Genomic DNA, 18,439 nt, shown 5'->3' on the forward strand with positions numbered 1-18,439 from the left:
TAATGCTGTTTTTTCTCGACAGCAGGGATGGCGACACTTCAACAAACTTCGCTGCTGTTCTATAAGATAAGATCTCATTATGCAGCGCTCAGTAATCTGTACGGGGACACCTTGTGCAGCTTTCACAAACTTTACATGTTCACCATTGCCATTTACAAATGGGAATGTCGACGTACCCCACAATGGGGCCATCATTTCAACGCTCTTTGCAAGATGTAGCAGTTGGTGCACGTTGAATGTTGCTGCAGTGGGTCCATATAATCTGTAGGTTCTGGTAACAAAGGATGGCAGGAGGTTTTCTGCCTCCTCCACGTCTGCATCACTTGCAGTAGCTTTCAGAAGAGCAAACACTGCCTGGCACAGCATAGCAAAGTGACTCAGGTATGCCGGGGGCTGCACAACTGTCAGGCATGGCAGCGAGTAGAACATTAGCCAATAAAGACACTCAGTTGTCTTCCAATGGGCTCGATTACCGAGCCGTCGTGGAAGCCGGAAAAATGAAATTGGGGGCTTCATTTTCATAATTTTGATATAAAACAACGCTATGTTTTCCTGCTCTCAGTGCTACGAAACGCTATAGAACAGCGCTTGTCGAAGTAGAGCCCTCGTCAACTTTTCTAGCGCTATTTTGCGCGCTAAGTCTGTGCTAACCAATCGGGAGCTGCTTTCAGCGGTGACGTCGCGGAAGCTGGTGTTTGTATTGCTTCCGGCCACTCGAAGCATCAAGGCGGGAAGGCGACGATGACGACGACGACGTGAAAATGGCCATGAGTTTCATCTATGAACATAGCAGGAGGAGGCAAGCTAGCTGGTGTTGAATTGATATTAACATTGCCTTGAGTTTGAGGGGAAAAACACAGGACAAACACAGGACGAGATGAACAGATAGACTCACGAACCAGCAATGAAGCTTTAATACACAAAGGGCAGGGGGAACAGGATAAAAAGAGAGAGTACACTCCGGCGTCTCAGCGTAGGTGAATATGAGGCGCGTAATACGAACCTCTTAAAGGAGCATGGAAATGATCGGAATAAAATATGACGGGACAAGTAGAAATTACGATTCCAAGCCCTGTGATACATATTCCCACAAAAAGTTCAAGCGTAGCGCGCAATCCTGGCGCGCGAGAGAGCTTTGAATCTCGCGGAAGAAATGCCCCCTCTCTCGTCCGCTAACCGCTGACTTCATGTGACTACGCCGTCTTTTTCTTTCTCTTTTGCGATCTGTTCGTAGTCGCGGCGCCGGCAAGCCCACCGCGTAGGAAGCGTTGTTGTTTATCGGAAGTCGTAGTTATGAACGGAACACTCTACAGGCGACACGTCTGCTCTTCTTGACAAAACTTTTTATGGAGCTGGAGTCTGAGCTCCACCAGCTTCGATTTCGCCGCAGGAATGTCCTAGTGGCTGGTAAGTGATGCTGCTAAGTGTGAACAGACATTCGGATTGAGGTGCATTCTTTTCGCTTGCACCTCCTGCACCAGATCTGAACTGGGTTATTCGCGTGCTGCACTTTCCTGTTGAACAGAAATACATTACTAATAAAGTTCCTTTCAGCTGGAAAGTGCAGCTCCCGAAAACCTGTCTTGCGTGGAGTCCAACGTAGTGCAGTCCAGTGAAAGTGAAAAGAATGCGCTTAGTGCTTCTTATCATATGGGGTGCAAATGCATAGCCATGAAGATGCCGCGCAGTGACCAGTGTTTTCATTTGAAGAGGTCGTCGACCATCATGACTCTTCCGTGTTGTGGTCAACACGATGGGCTCTGAACCGCATGTACACTGGCATCTCCGAGGCGAAAGAGCGGACCGGTGAATGCATAGCTGTGTAACAATGCACTTACCATACCTTACTGATACCAGGAGCACAACATCTCCACAAGCACAACAACATGGATATCAAAGTAAAGTCAGTAGAGTTCATCTGCACGCGTTCTGTGGGAAACTCCAAAACACATGGCGAAAATAAGCGTTTTTTGTTTCTTTTTTGTCATATGCAGCATACAACAGTGGCACATGGAATAAATCTCGAACTGACAGGAACGTATTTAGTCGTATGTGTTGAGACATTTAATAAGATGTTAATAACAGCCAAGCTCAGCTCAACAAAACAATCTTTATTCCATTTCAGTAAACCTTTGTCTTGGGTACTCTCTTTTGAAATAACTTCTCTTCTTGCAATCTGTTGGTGTTATATGCCACCTTACTCTGTGGGAGGCTAGCATTGTAGTTTGCTACACAAGCACACTGTTTCACGTACTTTATGAGCGACAACCTTCGTAGATTAATTTCAAAATAGTGCAAAGCAGAATGCAGAGTAGCAACTATTCAAAAATGCGACACAACACTGTGCATTTTTAGGATTGGGTACTAAAATGTTAGGGAGCTCTACTGTAACTGTTGATATTATTCTCATTATTTTTTTTTCCTCCCTCAGTAAATTTTGATTTTTCGATGGCAGTGATGCGGCGGCGGCTGCACCAGCACTGTAGAGAGAAATCCGTCATTGAGAATTTTGGATCCTGCCTAAATCACAACCACGCTGCTTTACCCCTATGCTGTCCTAATTGTTTTTTTTTTGTTGTAATAGATAAAAAAAAGATCTTCTGTCTGGGTGTGGAAGCCACACTTTTCCATCCAGCTGACAATTATGTGCCCTTGCAGGAAACGCCATCATGCCATCAGAAGGACCGTAGAGAGCATCCATGGTGTCGTAACGGTATGTGGCACATTTCCCTCCCTTTCTTGTGTTCACACAACGTTCCTGTCTGTAATATAAAAGCAGTATTTGCAGCTCTGTAGGCACCGCAGAGCCACATTACTGTGTGTCTACTACTTGTGAGCCAGTAGCCACACAGGTGTGGTTGCATACCTAACTGGCGTCATACATTTGCATTATTACAGAATTCAGAGAGGCAACGAAGATGCAGATTCTTCGTGCTTTGAGCGTTTAGAAAAGCACTCGCACCAGTGGCTTATTACATGCCTGGTATATTTGTTAATGCAGTGTATATTCCCTTCTGGGGTTTGATACACAAAGAGGTTCTTGAACACTCAGTACAACGAGCTTACCTTTCATACCCTAAGATTTGCACTGCAGACAGTGACATGGTTCTAGTCGGTGGAGTCTCTGAGCAACAAGGGCATCTTTTTCTGGTGCTGGGTTGCTTGCAGTCAGAGGTGGGAGATTGTCATCAGGGTTGGCTTCAAATGCGGCATCAAAAGTGGGCCACTCATTGCATAGGTCAACAGCCTTGTCAATCAGCTGATGGAAGTAGTCTGCAATTGTGTGGGAAGCGCAGTTGTGTTTATTGGCCAAATTAACTTATATGTTTCCGCTTACTGAATGTGGGCTCCTCCTTGATCGGCAGTGCAACATGCTCTCCCTTGTATGTCTTGGATGCCTTGATGCGATACCGGTGTTCTCCCTCCTTGGTCATAGAGTGTTCTCGTTCAGAATTCTCATTAAAATGCAGAATGGCTAGTAATGTCCTGAAAGAGGAATGTGGAAGTTACATGGGTGACTCTTTTAGTTTTGAAATCACATGCATTTTCTAAAAACCTTTCTGTGCTACGTTGACATCAGGAAGGGTGTGCCCTACCTGCTCTGCATAGCCTTTGCACTGTAGCCTACTGACTTGGGTGCAAACCTGATCAGTAGGCTATGGAAAGCTTCTAGTCCAGACGTTTGCATGTCAGGTGAAAGATGCTGAATATCTTTCAACAAGTGCTTCGCTGTGGTCACAGCTAGCACCTTTTCCTTGGGACGAGAACCTTCAAGTATACAAAAACAGGTTACTTTATACTATTCAAAGCATGCACACACACAAAAGAAGCTTACACATTCCTAACATTTTAGTATTACTATTGAACATGATAGCTAGTTTACACACGCAGTTCGTCTTGTATTGCAGTGTCTCTACTACATATAATGGCCCCTGCTTTGTAATATACTATGGGTTATTGAAATCAGTGCCTGCTTTCAGATATCAAGCTGCTCACCCGGGAGAAGCCAAGGCCACTTTTTGTCACTCAGTGGAGGGTGGAGGCAGCGTGAGTAGGGTCCTGGATGGCCCTCATGGATGTTGGACACGTGATTGTTGAAGCTCTGCCACATGGACAAAAGTCTGTCAGAGTCGCCTTCGCTGTGGGTAACACAGTGGTAAAGGTGATTCACCACTGGCTTCACCCACAACTCCAGGACTTCGCAGTGCTTCTCCTTGCTGGCAGACTTCAGCTTTTTCCGGATACCTGTTGGAGCATGCTATTTTAAGTTATACGTCATTATTGAAGGTAGTGCCTAATTGATTTGGACCTAATGTCAGAGCCAAGCTTAGCCGGCGTTCACACGGGGCAACTTTTCCCAGCAACTCACAGCAACGTCTTTCGAGCAATTTCGAGTCCGCGTTCACACGTAGCAACTCGGTAGCTCCACCCACAAGCAACCTTATGGCGACCGGATAATGTGGGTTCGAATCGAACCGGCGGAATCTTTTCTTTAGCTGCTATTTATCAAATTTCAGCCAGTTTTATTGTACGAATACATCATTATTACCTTCCAGAAATGGCAACTGATATGTTTTCGTGACGTTAGTAAAAAAAAGAAGAAGTTAATTCTCAGCTGCACCTGCAGGATTTGGACCCATGAATCCACGAACGAAATTCACAACGCCATTGGGAGTCACGTGGCAATGCTCCCCTCGCTGATTGGCTGGTGCGCGAGCAACTTCTCAAGTTTTCGGTCGGGGAGCGATTCGCAGCAACTCTAAGCAACTCGAGTTGCTGGAGGTTGCCGGCTGTCAGCAACTCCCAAGTTGCTCATAGTTGCTGGAAAAAGTTGCCCCGTGTGAACGCTGCCTCAGTGGTACTAGCAAATGCTAGTAATCGAGTATTGTATTCCGTCATTTGGTTCACTTGGCATTTGTGATTGATTTAGGTAAACATCAATGCCATTTATTTCACGTGCATTTAACTGTGTACAGTTCAGTTGATGCAGATATCCGTTCATGTTCTTAGTGACCCGGCTTTTGAATGTATTGTAATAAACACCGGCTGCAATGGGTATTTGTGCTTCCTATTCTCTCGCTTTCTTTCTTGATTTCTTTTTTTTTTTTTATGGGGCAAGCATCGTAAACTCACTGAACATGAGGAGCTATATGCTCGTTGACTACATATTGTTGCAGTGTACTGACAATATTGAGTAACTGCTCTGCGTTTCATTTACTGTGACTGCAGGTCCAGTTCCATTTTACGTTTCAGTGCATTCTTTGACTTCTAATCAGTAACTTTTACAGTATCCTTTGGGTTATCAAAAAGGGATTAAAATTGGGCGGTTTGGTAGTTCATAATTAAAAACTAAAACCCCCAGTGTCAGAGAGCTAAAATAAATTTGCTGCTTTGTTTTTGTCATTAATTTTAGTTCCCCAGCACTAGTGGTCTCTGCGTTTGTAATTATTCTTTGGGTTTACATTGACCATCTGCAAATCAGGTGTACCTTTAGCAACGTGCCAAACATCGAACTGGTGACAAATGTTTTGATGCGTCGTACGCATGTATTTGCGCACTGCGGGGTGGCGGTCAGTGGTGAAGGATTTTATCTGCACGTTGTAGTCTGCCAGCTCCTCTAGGCCCCTTTGTACTGCTTCCAGCTCCATGTGAGAACTTGAGGCTACTTCATTTGACTGTCAAGAAAAGCCGCAGATAGATAGTTCCATAGTTCCCTCATGGATCCATACGAAATAAGAGGGCCTAAGATTGAGGATAAGGATTTCTCTCACCTGAACCTGTACAGTATGCACAATTTTATTCAGGTGTTCGTCATGGAAACTGTAGGTGAGGTACTTTGAGCTATGACCGGGGGAGTCGCAGCGGCCATCACCAGCGAGGTGCGACTCGTTCCCTTGCATTTGTGCCAGCAGTTCTGCCTGATGTCTTGAACACACCTAGCATGAAAAAAAAGTTCAGTAAAGGAAACTGTGGAGGTGGGAGTCAATTCGCAAATCTTACTTGCTTTATGGCTGGCAGCAAATATGCGCGCTGGTACAGAAAGTAAGTACGAACACAGAAGACCTGTAGAATTCAAATAGGAACTCAGCCTCTCATTAAATATACAGGTTTCTCATTTACATTTCATGTTAGCACTGTTATTTTCTTATTTGCAATTCCCAGTAGTGTAATGTGACTGTGCATGACATATTTTACTTTTTGGGTTATTTTTGTTTTACATACAGGTGTGATTTCTTGATAGACATGAGCAACGACGGACAAACAATAATTGTATGTCTTTACCCACCTTCACATTTATGAGCTGCAGCATTCTAAGTACTGAAATTGGACTTTCTCCACTAAACAGTATGGCTGCAGACAAGAGAAGGTTCCCGGCAGGCTTTCTACATATGTAGGGCTGGCTTTCCCAGACAAATGTATGACCATCCTTACAGCAACTTTCAACCTTGACCAGGGTTCCCTTGAAGGAAAACTTTGTGTCGCACCTTTGGAGGCATGTTGTGCAGTTGACAAACAGCTGTCTGAGCTGACCCTCAAACACAATATATTTATTGTCCTCTTGAGGGTTGGCAATGTCATCATGAGTTTCATCCCTGAAATAGGTTTGTCAGAGCACTCGATAAGGCCATCATAACATGAAAACATACATAGCTGTCGAGGGTAGGCATGTATGTTGGGTCATCATCTGAGACATCCAGTAGGGTGACATCATGTAGAGTGGTATTTGTGGCATCTTGAGTAGTACCACACTGCTGCAGTGTTGGTGTTGAGCACCGGACTGGTGACGGTGGAGGATGTGGGGCATCTATGAGGTTCGCCTGCACGCTGGTTTCCCTCAGTGATTTCACATAGAAGTCCACCTGTGTACCTGATTTTGAAATGAAAATTATACTGCCGCCCAGTATAGTTGTGCAGAAAATAAGCGAGAAATTAGAGCGACATACCCTGTGTGTTGTACTTTGTTGACATTGTTTGAGTCGCTGCATCAACCACCATTGGACGCACAAGGGTCACAGGTTCACTGACAGTTTCGTGATAGGCCTGTGGTGAGACCTGTCATCAGATCCGTTAGATCCACTCCGTATTTTTGTTTCTGTGATTTCTGGAGCTATGTATACACACCTCTACATTTGTAGCTGAGAGACCTTGGCACATCAGGTCATGCTCTCGCAAAGCTTGTGCACTGTGCTTTGGCGATGTGGACAGCTAATGTTCCAAGAGAATGCATTGCTTTATAAAACACGTTACGGAGGCACTTATGTGAAACTTTACCTCCGTGCTGTGCACTGCTGGAACTATGGGTGCATCATCCTCCGCGATTGTAGTGGGAACTGGTGCCAAACCTCGTTCGCTAGATGGCTCAGTGAACTGCACAATAATTAATGGTCATCGTTGAACATTCACGTTTTCTAACTTTTGTTCAAACAAGTCCTTATTTACCACACAGATTTTGGTGTCTTCATCAAGTGACATCCACATCAGACAAATTTGTAACACGTACAAACGTTCTGGGGACAGTTTTATTTGTTTATTTGTTACGTGAACTTACTCGTATATCATCAGAATCACTGCTTCCAGTGCCGAGTTCACAAGGCAGAGGCGCAGCCTGCAGAGGGCAATCCGAAATTGATGGTTACTGTATGTGAATCACCTAGATCACTATGCTTTCCTTTTCAAGATCGACTCACCGTTCGTTTCGGATCGGCGCTAGTAGAAGCAGCTTCTCGAGTGTCATCTGCTTTGTGCCGTTTGCTGGGTTGACTTGTGCCTGGTAGATTCTGCGACGGAGTGGCGTCGCGTTTCAAAACAGCGTCGAAGTTCACCCCTAACGAGCGCGCAATGCTCATGTTCCTCACATAGTCGTCAGGAGTGAAATGGAGGTGACATATTCTTGATACAACGCCAGGAGCAATATCGTGCCGGTCAATTAGTTTGAGCCATGTGCTTCTTGCTGGCTCGTTCTTGGGTATCCTGTGCAAGAGACACTTTCGCTTCGCGGCTCCACTTCTTTTGTTTACACAACCCGGAACGACGCACGGCATGGCCTTTCAGATTCAGTGTCCGGTTATCGATGTTACGCTAGAACCCTATGTATACATATGCTGCACACACAGGCACACTTCTGTTCACCAAGTAACGACGCCTCAGCACAGTCGGAACAGAAATCATAACCGCGTACGATTCGCCTCAACCCGGGCCTTCCCGGCAACACGGAGGCCTAGCCGCACCTTTTACACTGCCCGCAGTCTGGTTTATGCAACACGTACGAGACAAATTATATACGAAGGCAAGTGCATATCAAACGAAAATAACTAGCAACAGCGTCTCAGTCGGTAAGTCACCACGACTCCAGAGCTAGCAGACGATTCTGGCGGGGACACTGATCTCTATGTATAAAGGCTGGATCGCGCATGGGAGAGGGGCTCGTGGGGGAGAGGCGTGCCTTCGGGCCGCCATGTTGGTGGGCCCTAAAGTGCTGTGTGTGCCCATAGAAAACAATGGGAGGCAACAGAGATTGTGAGTATTTATTGCGCTGCTAGCATTGATCGTTGTTTGTCATCACACAATTTTGTAAGGTGCCAGTATACTGATGTATCCTAAAAGTGTTTCACAGGTGTCCTGCCGTTCGATTCTTAATTACGTTATGTTTTGCATTCCGAAACTAGACCGTCACTGCAGTGCAGCTCTGGGGATTGTACTACAGCACGTTTCCCAGCCAATATTTCAATAAGAAACGACTTGAGGTTAACAACAACCATGTATATAATATCCCGTACTGCGTTCTGAACAAAATTTGTTCCATAAAGAACGGTCCGGGAAAAGATATACTCGCATGGCAGAAAGAGATCGTTCTGTAGAATCACAGCCGTTGTTTTAGCCGTGTATGCGTTTAGTATGATTTATATCAAGCATCGCCTTAGAAAGAGTCTTTTAGTAAACGACAGCGGTGCTTTGCCTCGCAAATATGGACACACCGAAGCAGCGCAAATAATTACTTCACGCAATTAGATCATACTCGTTAGGACAGTTAATCAGGTAGTGATGTAAGCTTAATCAATTAAGTTACTTAGAAAGTGGTAACACCTCCTTGAGACACAGGACTTATCTCTTTTTGAAGTACAGCCCTTCTATATTTGTTTGATTCTTCCTTTATTTGTTCTGATTATTTGCAGGCGCAGTTGTGCCAAACTGAATGTCCTTCTCCAGCACTCACATGCTTTTGTTGAATACAACTGCAGCGTGAGAAAAGCTACTTGGAGACGGGGTCCTGCTATCCAGTGCTGACTTTGTCATGCTTGTTATGTGGAGCATGTTCCAAAAAATGCAGTTCCACGTACGGTCTTCAAATTGCAACAGGACTATTTGGAACTTGAAACAGTTGTGGTTTTGTCATTTTGGCCCTCGTGTACCCAGTCTGTGAAACGCAAACAAAAAAGTCTAACACGATATGCTTTTGTAATGAAGACCACTGATGATGAGTAAAGAGAATATACGAGTTCAAGTTTATTCAATATTTTATGTCAAGTTTATACAACATCAAGTTTATTCAAGTTATTTCTTGCACTTATGCATTTCAGGATACAATGAACATGCAGGGAGGTCGCAAAAGACTACATTTATTGTTTTGTAACCTTGCTACAATGGCAATATATATTTTAGGAATGATAATGGTCAGGTACGCTCTCTAAATTTGTAGCACTCAATTTTACGTCGAAAAGGGAAAAAAAAAGAGAAACACTGTCAAGGAGCCCGTAAAGAGGGAATCACACACATAACATGAAAAACGGTTAGGAGCAACCAAGATTTATTTGAACAAGGACTTTCGTGCACTGCCTTATGTGACGGTTGCTCACGTGATGCATTGTATTACTGTCTGGTTGTTTTCTGTTTACTTAGTTCTGGAAACCTGTTTTATTGTATCTCTTCTCTTGGTATATATACTTGTGTCACACTTAGTTGTGTAACCTGAAGAAGTGCAGTCTCTTGCACGAAAGTTCTTGTTCAAATAAATCTTAGTTGCTCCTAACCGTTTTTCATGTTACGTGTGTGATTCACTCAATTTTAGGTTGGAATGAGCAATGAATAGCAACTTCCCTCCTGATATTTTCTCATATATGCTAAATTTTAAATTTAATGTGATCGAATATGTGATAATATAATAATAATATATAAGAATATAATATGTGATAAATTAATGTGATCAACAGTAGATGTAAACAACATGAGTAACCAGAGAAGTGCATTCTCAATAAATAATTTTCTTCTTATAGTGTATATGTGCATGCCTATTAACTGAAACAATTATCACAATTCCCTGACAAGTTTTAATTTCTGAGAGTGTACTGTAGAGGCTGCTTAGATCTACAACAGTTCATACTGTACAAGGTATTATATATACTGTGAATGCCTTTAAAAATCCCATGTGACACATATGCCTTTACTTTCTGGAGGTGCTGTGGTAGTCAAGGTTTGTGGGCATTACGCAGGTTCTGCACCCATTTCTTGAGTATGTCGAGGCAGCTGTGAAGTAACCTGCATTGATGATGATTATTCCAATTTTTATGGTGCATCGACAACAAAGGAGATAATACATCAGAACATTGGTTTGGGTGCAACCTGTTAAAAATGAATATGTTGTTTAATAAATGCATTGGACAAATGTTAAAACATCAGTTTAAAACATGGTTTACAATCCCAGTATCTTCTAAAAATTAAAAAGATTAAAAACTATTCTACAAAGAACATGGGGAACTCTTCTAAAAAGAATTATAATCTTTAATTATTATATTCCTGGGTGAAAGAGCCTAAAGTGTAAGGTGTGTTTCTGATGTGAACATGTAAGAAAATATGCAAAACTCAGAGAGGCTAACCACAGTGCGTGCACTGAGGTTGTTCCTTCCTGTAAAGTAGAAACCAGTGGATGAGGAACGCGATACTTACCCTGTACACCCAGCCGTATCACACTGCACAGATTATTCACTAGGTAGCCCCCATGACGAAACTTGTATTGAGAGACCACTTTTGCCTTAAAAACTGCTACAAATAGCACGACACGCTACAAATTATTACTATCGTAACAAGCTGACGATACAGCTCAGACACAAAGGCGTTATTCAAGTCGCGCCACACCACCGTTACGTAGGATTCTTTGTCACAAATCAAACCAAGGCACAAAACAATACCAATAGATGAAAAACTGTGACAATCGTGGTCTCATTATGACGTAATACCGAACTTGTGCGCGAAGGTAATTCAAAGAAATGAATGTGGCACTTGCCTCCGCAAAGAACACCGTGTACCATGCTAGCAATGCATGCAAAAAAGCGCTCGAGTGCTCGCACATATATTGATGACAACACTACCTGTGTAGTGTAACATGTTCTTTCAAGCATATTATGCACTCAAACTGTATTTGCCGCCGGGTAAAATGCAAGTGTGCTCGATTGAACGTCGGAAGAGCGATCAAGCAACCTGCATCCAGTGTTCGTTTTGGGCAAAAAAACACTTCATAATGGTCAAGTAAATATACAGAATGGACGCCTATTTATTCCTTGATGAAGAGTGACTCACCTGTATAAATTTAGGCCCTGTAACCCTGCCAGTACGGTTGGTACGACCGTAATTGCAAGAAGTTGCCATGATCGCTGCGGCGACTGTTGTGGGTACAGTAAGATGGCGGCCGGTTTCTTCACGCTCGCGCTCCCTATCCGCCATCCAGCCTTTTACAATCGAGATCAGTGGGCGGGGAGCGGACGCTTCCGGCAGCCAATGAAGTGCTCGGACGCCTGACGTCACCACACGCCAGACTCGGCTTGGGGGAGACTGTCGCCGCGGAGCGCATTCTTGCAAACTAATTTTCTCAGGAAATTCGCGCTTTTCGAAGGAAATATTTTGCGTGACAGTTTATGAAGGTAGTATGTTCATATCAAGCGGTGAAAAAATATATGTTCCAAATGATTTCCATGCTCCTTTAACGGTCGGTTGTAGCATCGATAACTGCATAAGGGAACGTGTGTGCTTGCAAAGAATGGGAAGATATTCCAAAGCAGTACAGATTGCAAAAAGGACGATAAAAAGTAAAAATATTGGTAACAGTAACAGTACAATATATAAAAATATAAACATACAAGCAAAACTCAGAAGTGAATAAGGTACGGAATAAAATGTGTGAGTCTGTCCCATGGAATTAGTCCAGATTAAAGAAGTTATCCGGGGCTAACAGGGCTAAGGAGAGTGACCAAGCCTTCTGGGATGACAATGCTAGGTTGGCTCACACATCCTTTTGTAGTTGCTATTAGAGAGGATTCTAGTAGAGTGCGGGACAGTCTGTCATTGCGGGAGATTAAACAGTTGGTTCCGGGAAGGTCCGCCGAACAACCAGAACAGCCCTCCAGATGTTTAAAAAGATGTTTTAAAATCTACCAATGCATGGGAATCACAGCATCAAACTCCTCACTCCTCTTTCTTATAACATCACACCACCACCACCACAGCATCAAAAGTGTCACCCGCCATGGTGCTGCGGGTACTCGACGCGGAGTAAACAATCACGGTAGCACCGGTGCACACAACGAGATTTCCCGTGACCCGAGCAGGATAGCGCTATGTGCTCGGTTGTATATGTGAGAACGGCAAGCGGAAAAAAAAAAAAACGCTAGACTTCGAGCGCTATTTTCTAGCGCTATAGAGCGAAGAGCTGTATGTGGGAACTGGCCACCTTCGAGAACCTCCTTCTGGAACTGAACTCCTTCGAGCACGCAGTGCATCAGACCAGGCGGTATGCACCACACAAGATTAAGACACCACACACCACACAAGAGTAAACCATGGCAGCTGAATCGGTGGTGATGAACCTTTCACACCATGAGAGGGCTGACCTTGCCGAAACGCTTCCTGCATGTCATCTTGCAAGCTTCTGCTGGTGCGAGCTGGAGCAGGGTTTTCGGATGGAATATAACGCAGAACACCTAAAAGAGAGGTGCACATGTGTTACAAAATAACAAAAAAAAACATGCTATCCATGACTTGAAAACCCGAGACGAGGTAGAGGATGATAACAGAAAAACACAAACACGGTCTCATCTACACGCTATGTTACCACCCCTTTCTCAAATGAAAAATATTAAGGCACTGAAAAATGCATCAATCACTCCGTGGGAAGTTTGATGTGTGACGGTGCCAAATGTTAACTAGATGCTGCAGTGTTGTTGTGTAAGATGCTTGTAGGTATTACGCAGTTTCCATCAGCTGCCACAACCCGAGCAACCCACTGAAAGAAACTTAGCCAACAGTGCCACCATATGCAGGGAGTCTGCATGCTAATGTGTAATCATACATTTAGAAGTGCTATTTGAATGCAGTATTGTCTATGGCAGTTTTCTTGCCAATGAGCCTCCTTATCCACAGCTTCTTCATGACAGGTTTCTTGCTCAGTAATGTAATATCACAGATGAACATATTTCATGGTTGTTTCACACAAAAAAGTGTTGCAGAAAAGGTGAACCTACCGTCTACAACAGTTCCCTCTTCCATACACCAAGGGCATCCAAAATAACCATTGAATTGAACCCATTAATTGAACCTATGTAATTTGTGTCATTCGTATGTATACATGTTGCGAGCGATTCTGTTATCCGGTGACATTGGAACAAATCCCGGCCCTATGACTAAGGCACAGGAAGAACAACTAGGTACCGCACTGGAAATCCTGCGCAGATTAGATGCGAATGTTAATACGTTGCTAACTGATGTGAGAACGCTCCAGCTCAGGCAGCAATCTACTCAACGGCATTCAAGCAGACATATCTCAGATCAAACTATCGAACGCTACCAACGCAACCCACGTAAGAGCACTTGAATCCCGCATGAATGATTTTGAAGATCGTTCTCATAGGTGAAATATTATTTTCTATGGGATCCCTGACATAGCCAGCGAGACCTGGACTCGGTCTGAGTCGAAGGTTATTGATGTATGCAATACAAAGTTAGGCATGCAGTGTGCGCCCTCTGATTTTGAGCGTGTTCACCGCATAGGCACATTCCATACGAATAAGACTCGGCCGATTATCGCCAAGTTCTGTTACTTCAAGCTTAAAGATCAGGTTCTAATGTGTAGTAAAGCGCTTAAGGGTACCGACTTAAGCATCTCGAACAATTTCTCTAGTGCCACGCGACTCGCCCGCCGCAAACTGGTCGAATTTGGCAAAAATCGGTCACAGCCCTTTAAGGGGGTCCTCTCCGCTCCTTGTTTGCGCGCTACCATCGAGGGATGGCAGCACCGCCGCGAAATTGTTCTCTTCATATTTTTTTCCCCCTCGGCGCTGGGGGCGGAGCATCCCGCTTGCGCATGTATCGCAGATCGCAGTGGCTTTGGAGGAAATTGTAAATTGTCTTCTGTCTCTCGCGCGGCGGTCTTTCCGAAACCTTCGCTCGGAGGGAACGTGGCAACGAGGCTGGTTCCACACCGAGCACGGGCATATTTATGTGTATGGGGCTGCTCACATAACTGCTGCTCTCAATTCCATATGTTTCAATGGGATCCGTGTTGCGTCTGTGAGAAGCACAGACGAGAAACTCTCCTGACGCCGCTATTGCACCGAAACTTTTCTCGTTTCACTGGCGCCTTTTCGTTTTCTGCAATATTCAGTCGAAGTTTGCGGACTTTGTTTTCGTCGGCCATCACGTCGTGCATGCGTCCAGCGTGTTACATCAACCCTGGGCTCGTAGCTCAAGTTTCTGCTCTGCGCATCACATTCTCATCATGATCATCATTACAGATCTCATAACACCCCTGTGAGCCATGAGGTAGTGGTCCAATATTGTAGTGGGGAATTTCCTCAGTCATCATCATCACGTATGTGTTGTTGTGGCTGTTTGCAGACTTGAAACTCGGGAGTTTGAATGATTTGGGAAAAATTGTGATTTTCAGAGAGTGGAATGAAATGGTGACAGTATCAAGAGAGGGGGAATATACGCATACCGCTGCTTCAACAAAATGCAATAGCTTTGGTGGCCCTTTGAGAATCGTTCTTTCGATCACACGACCAGTAAGTGAACAATATTAGCGATCCCCTAGGCTTGAGATGTAAGGCTGTAGATAAAAAAATCAATTGGTGTATAAAAAGCTATTTTTTTATGCTTCGCTTTTTTTTTTTCACCCTCCTTGCTCTCCTTTATGGAAGTGACGGTTTCCTCCTCGTAAGCGCGGAGCCGTCGAGAGCAAGCGTGTTGCGGCCTGACCTTGAGCTATGATTCACGTATCGTTTGCTCCTACATTTGTCGATGCTTATATAGTTTTTAGTGGCGGCGCGTGTTAGAGATGTGGCGTGTATGGCTCAAAGTAGTAATCATTCAACCAAAGTTTTACACAGAAAATCCACGGCAAGTATTACACTTTTTTACTTTAAAATTATTTTAAATTTTTTAAAATTTAAATTTAAAAAATTTTTAAATTGTGCAAAATCTAACTCTATGCAATACTTGTCGTGGATTTTCTATGTAAAACTCGGGTTGTAGAAAAAAAAAAACTAGATAGTAAGGAAGCAGACAGTGGGAAATAATTTATTTGAAAATCAACGACGCCATCTTGAAGAAATCACGCAGGTGCGGGCGACTGGGGCACGACGGTTGCAGAGGCGGGTGGCCACCTAGTTGCAAGGCATCACACCAGATGGCGCCAGCATCGTAGCTCTATGCGAGAAAGACAGAGAACAACAAGTACTAGCAAGGGTATGAAACTCGGGAGTTCCTTTGCGGACTAAAGTGAAGCGCAGCGAGCCTTTCGCGTCATGAAACGTCAAAATTTTTACGTCGAAGCGCGAGTTCTCTACCGAGAGCATCCCATTGGCTCCTGCGGCCGCTCCCCCGGTATGCGAGCGCTCATTGGTCGGTTTGACATTATTCGCCTCGAGACCGAACAGTGTCGCCACAGTGCGGCTGCTCCGTGAACTTCCCTTAGTGGGGATGCGCTGCTTGAGCCGGTGCTTGCGCTGTGGTCATCGTGCCCGAAAACGTGCTTGGAAGGCTCAGTTTCTGAACATTTGAGTTTTCCAAATCGCTTCAAAATGAGTGAAAATGACATCGTTGGATAACTTTTTGAACTTGTCTACTTCCCAGCACAAGCGTGCGTAGCAGGGAAGAAAACTACAGAACGTGCATATGTTCCAGTATGGGGATTCCAGTCGGCCTTTGTCATTTTTGTCACTGCGGTTCTCTGTATCAAACAAAATATACCGAGAGCTAACGTCAATGTTCAATGTTGTAACAGGTTTTTTTCTCATAAGTATAACGATGTCTTACTTATTTGTAGAATGGTTCCTGTGCTAGCAGTTCGATCTTACTTCTTAAGGCCCAGTTATGATATTCTACGCGCGCTAAACACAAGTTGTATCGAATGTATGAATATATGGAATGCGAGGAATATATGAATGCATGAATATATGTATGACATGGGTGTTTTTAAATGTGTGAGTTTCAAACTTTCATCTCATTTCATCTGACCGCATGACAGACTTGACTTTTGTCTTTCACATACGATATATTGATGTACCTGCCACTGGAACCAAAAACTTATTTTGTATGTAGTTATTACATAACCGGTAGCATCCCACACAAAGTCAACACCATCCACACATGTGCGATAACCTCGTAACATACTTTTGCACCTTTTAACGAATGCCTGCACGGGAGACGAATCAAATCTCGAACCTCTCTCCGACTCGCACCCCAGATTTGCAGTGTTTCGTAACATGCCCGAAGCGGACGCAACGTCTACACCGAAGTGGCCTACGCATAAAGGGATCCGCGCGAAGTATTAGCGGCCACAACTTGATTTCAGAAGGTCGGTTATGACCAGCAAAAGTAACAATTACCGACTCTGTACGAAAACGGTCCCCGTTTACGAATTTTCTGCAACGGTAGACTTCCATTGCGCCGATATGCGAGAAAAGATAGAAGATTTCCGGTGAAGATAGTGCCACATCCACTCTCTTCACAGTACCTTTGACACAAGTCAAATGAGGGTGGATAAAAGCTCTCGCTGAGCGTCCACCGAATGACGAGGTCCCGAGTAACGAGCGGATAACAGCGAGATTTGTGGATCGACAGACAATCCCGTCACCGCCATACTGGCGCACTTCAGAAATGTCCCTATAGTCATCTGTAATACCGTCAAGTCATTGTGTGCGCAAATGGAAGAGCCACAGGACAACAGGGATGGACACCAATCCATTATCTAGGAAGTGTTCTAAAAAGCAGGATAAAATGTCACGTGTCGCAGACCAATAGGGTTCAGGCCCCCCGTTGAGCGGCATTGTCCAGTCGCGCAAACGCCGGCCGATCTCCCTTACCTCAGGCCGTGGAGGTCTGCCAACAAGATATCTTCTTCTCACTGATCAGCGTAATTCGGCTCTTCAAGAAAAAACACAGCAAGTCTTCAGCAAGTCTTCTGCTTGCCAGTCGCTCGAGATTCAGCGTTCACTTGCCATTCTTCAGAAATGCATGCTGTACATGTTTGCATCAACGCACGACGACGAAGTATTTGCATAGTAACTGAAACAAAAGACGTTCGAGGAAAACGACGTTGCATTCACTGGTCGTGTGATTCCACCCTGGAACGCCAACGCTGCCGCTCCGTTTAACACAAATTCTCGTTTATGCTCTGCACCTGGCAACTGGTACACCGACGACAAGGTTTCAAGGCGGTCCACGCCGGGCCAGCAGTTGAGGTAGCTCTACTGACCCGTATTAATGTTTTGTAGTGTAGCTTCTTGGCGTAGCTTCTTCTGTTACAGCAATATCGAACTAAGCCAGCTTTTCGTCCTCAGAGCTTGAACATGTGTTGACTGCTTTCCATATACAGGGTGTATGCTATAAAAGGTCAGTCACATTTTCGCGCGTGGCGCGATACCTACTTGACAGACAGACTTCTGCTGCCGCAGAGTGAAGAAGTTACGGCAGGAAACCCTACAAAAAATCGTCGATATCAGGCACTGCGTAACAAAATAGATACGGCCACGCAAACTTTCGTCTTCATGCAATTCCTATGCGCTATACCGACGTAAACACGCCAGTCTGTCGATAGTTGTTTGTAGCTTCCGCATGGGGCGCTAGTGACGTTGAATCCGAAACAAACTCTTGTGGGCGCGTATTTCTGTTATGCACGGTACGAACCCGTGGTACTCATTGAGATTTACGTTTAACGAAGCTTGATACGATTTGTTTTAGATGTTTTCTGCACATGTTGCGGCTCGTATGCCGCTTCCTAGCGAAACATTTCTGCTTCTTCTCTTAGCAGACGACAGTCTGTTTGCGATTGCTTTGTTGCGAGAACAACACTTTTAGCCGCCCTTCTAACGTTTTTATTTAATTCATTTTGTGTCTCTATACAGTTTCATTGGACTCTATTATTCCTGTTATTATATTTGTTCGTGTTCCATTT

General features: G+C 44.4%; 1 protein-coding gene and 1 long non-coding RNA gene across 2 annotated transcripts in view; one reads left to right on the forward strand and one right to left on the reverse strand.

Moving 5' to 3' along the window:
- LOC135386906 (uncharacterized) overlaps positions 1-11,592 on the reverse strand; it is a 122,253-nt gene extending 110,661 nt beyond the window's left edge. Inside the window, exon 1 of the long non-coding RNA XR_010420703.1 lies at positions 11,572-11,592. This is a non-coding gene — a long non-coding RNA (uncharacterized LOC135386906). The remainder of the gene's footprint in view (positions 1-11,571) is intronic.
- Positions 11,593-17,553: 5,961 nt separating this feature from the next.
- LOC135386908 (uncharacterized) overlaps positions 17,554-18,439 on the forward strand; it is a 39,612-nt gene continuing 38,726 nt past the window's right edge. Inside the window, exon 1 of the mRNA XM_064616405.1 lies at positions 17,554-17,726. The gene's annotated coding sequence lies outside the window, so the exon portion shown is untranslated. The remainder of the gene's footprint in view (positions 17,727-18,439) is intronic.

This window comes from Ornithodoros turicata, chromosome 3 (genome assembly GCF_037126465.1).
Source record: "Ornithodoros turicata isolate Travis chromosome 3, ASM3712646v1, whole genome shotgun sequence".
In the NCBI taxonomy this organism is placed as follows: Eukaryota; Metazoa; Arthropoda; class Arachnida; order Ixodida; family Argasidae; genus Ornithodoros; species Ornithodoros turicata.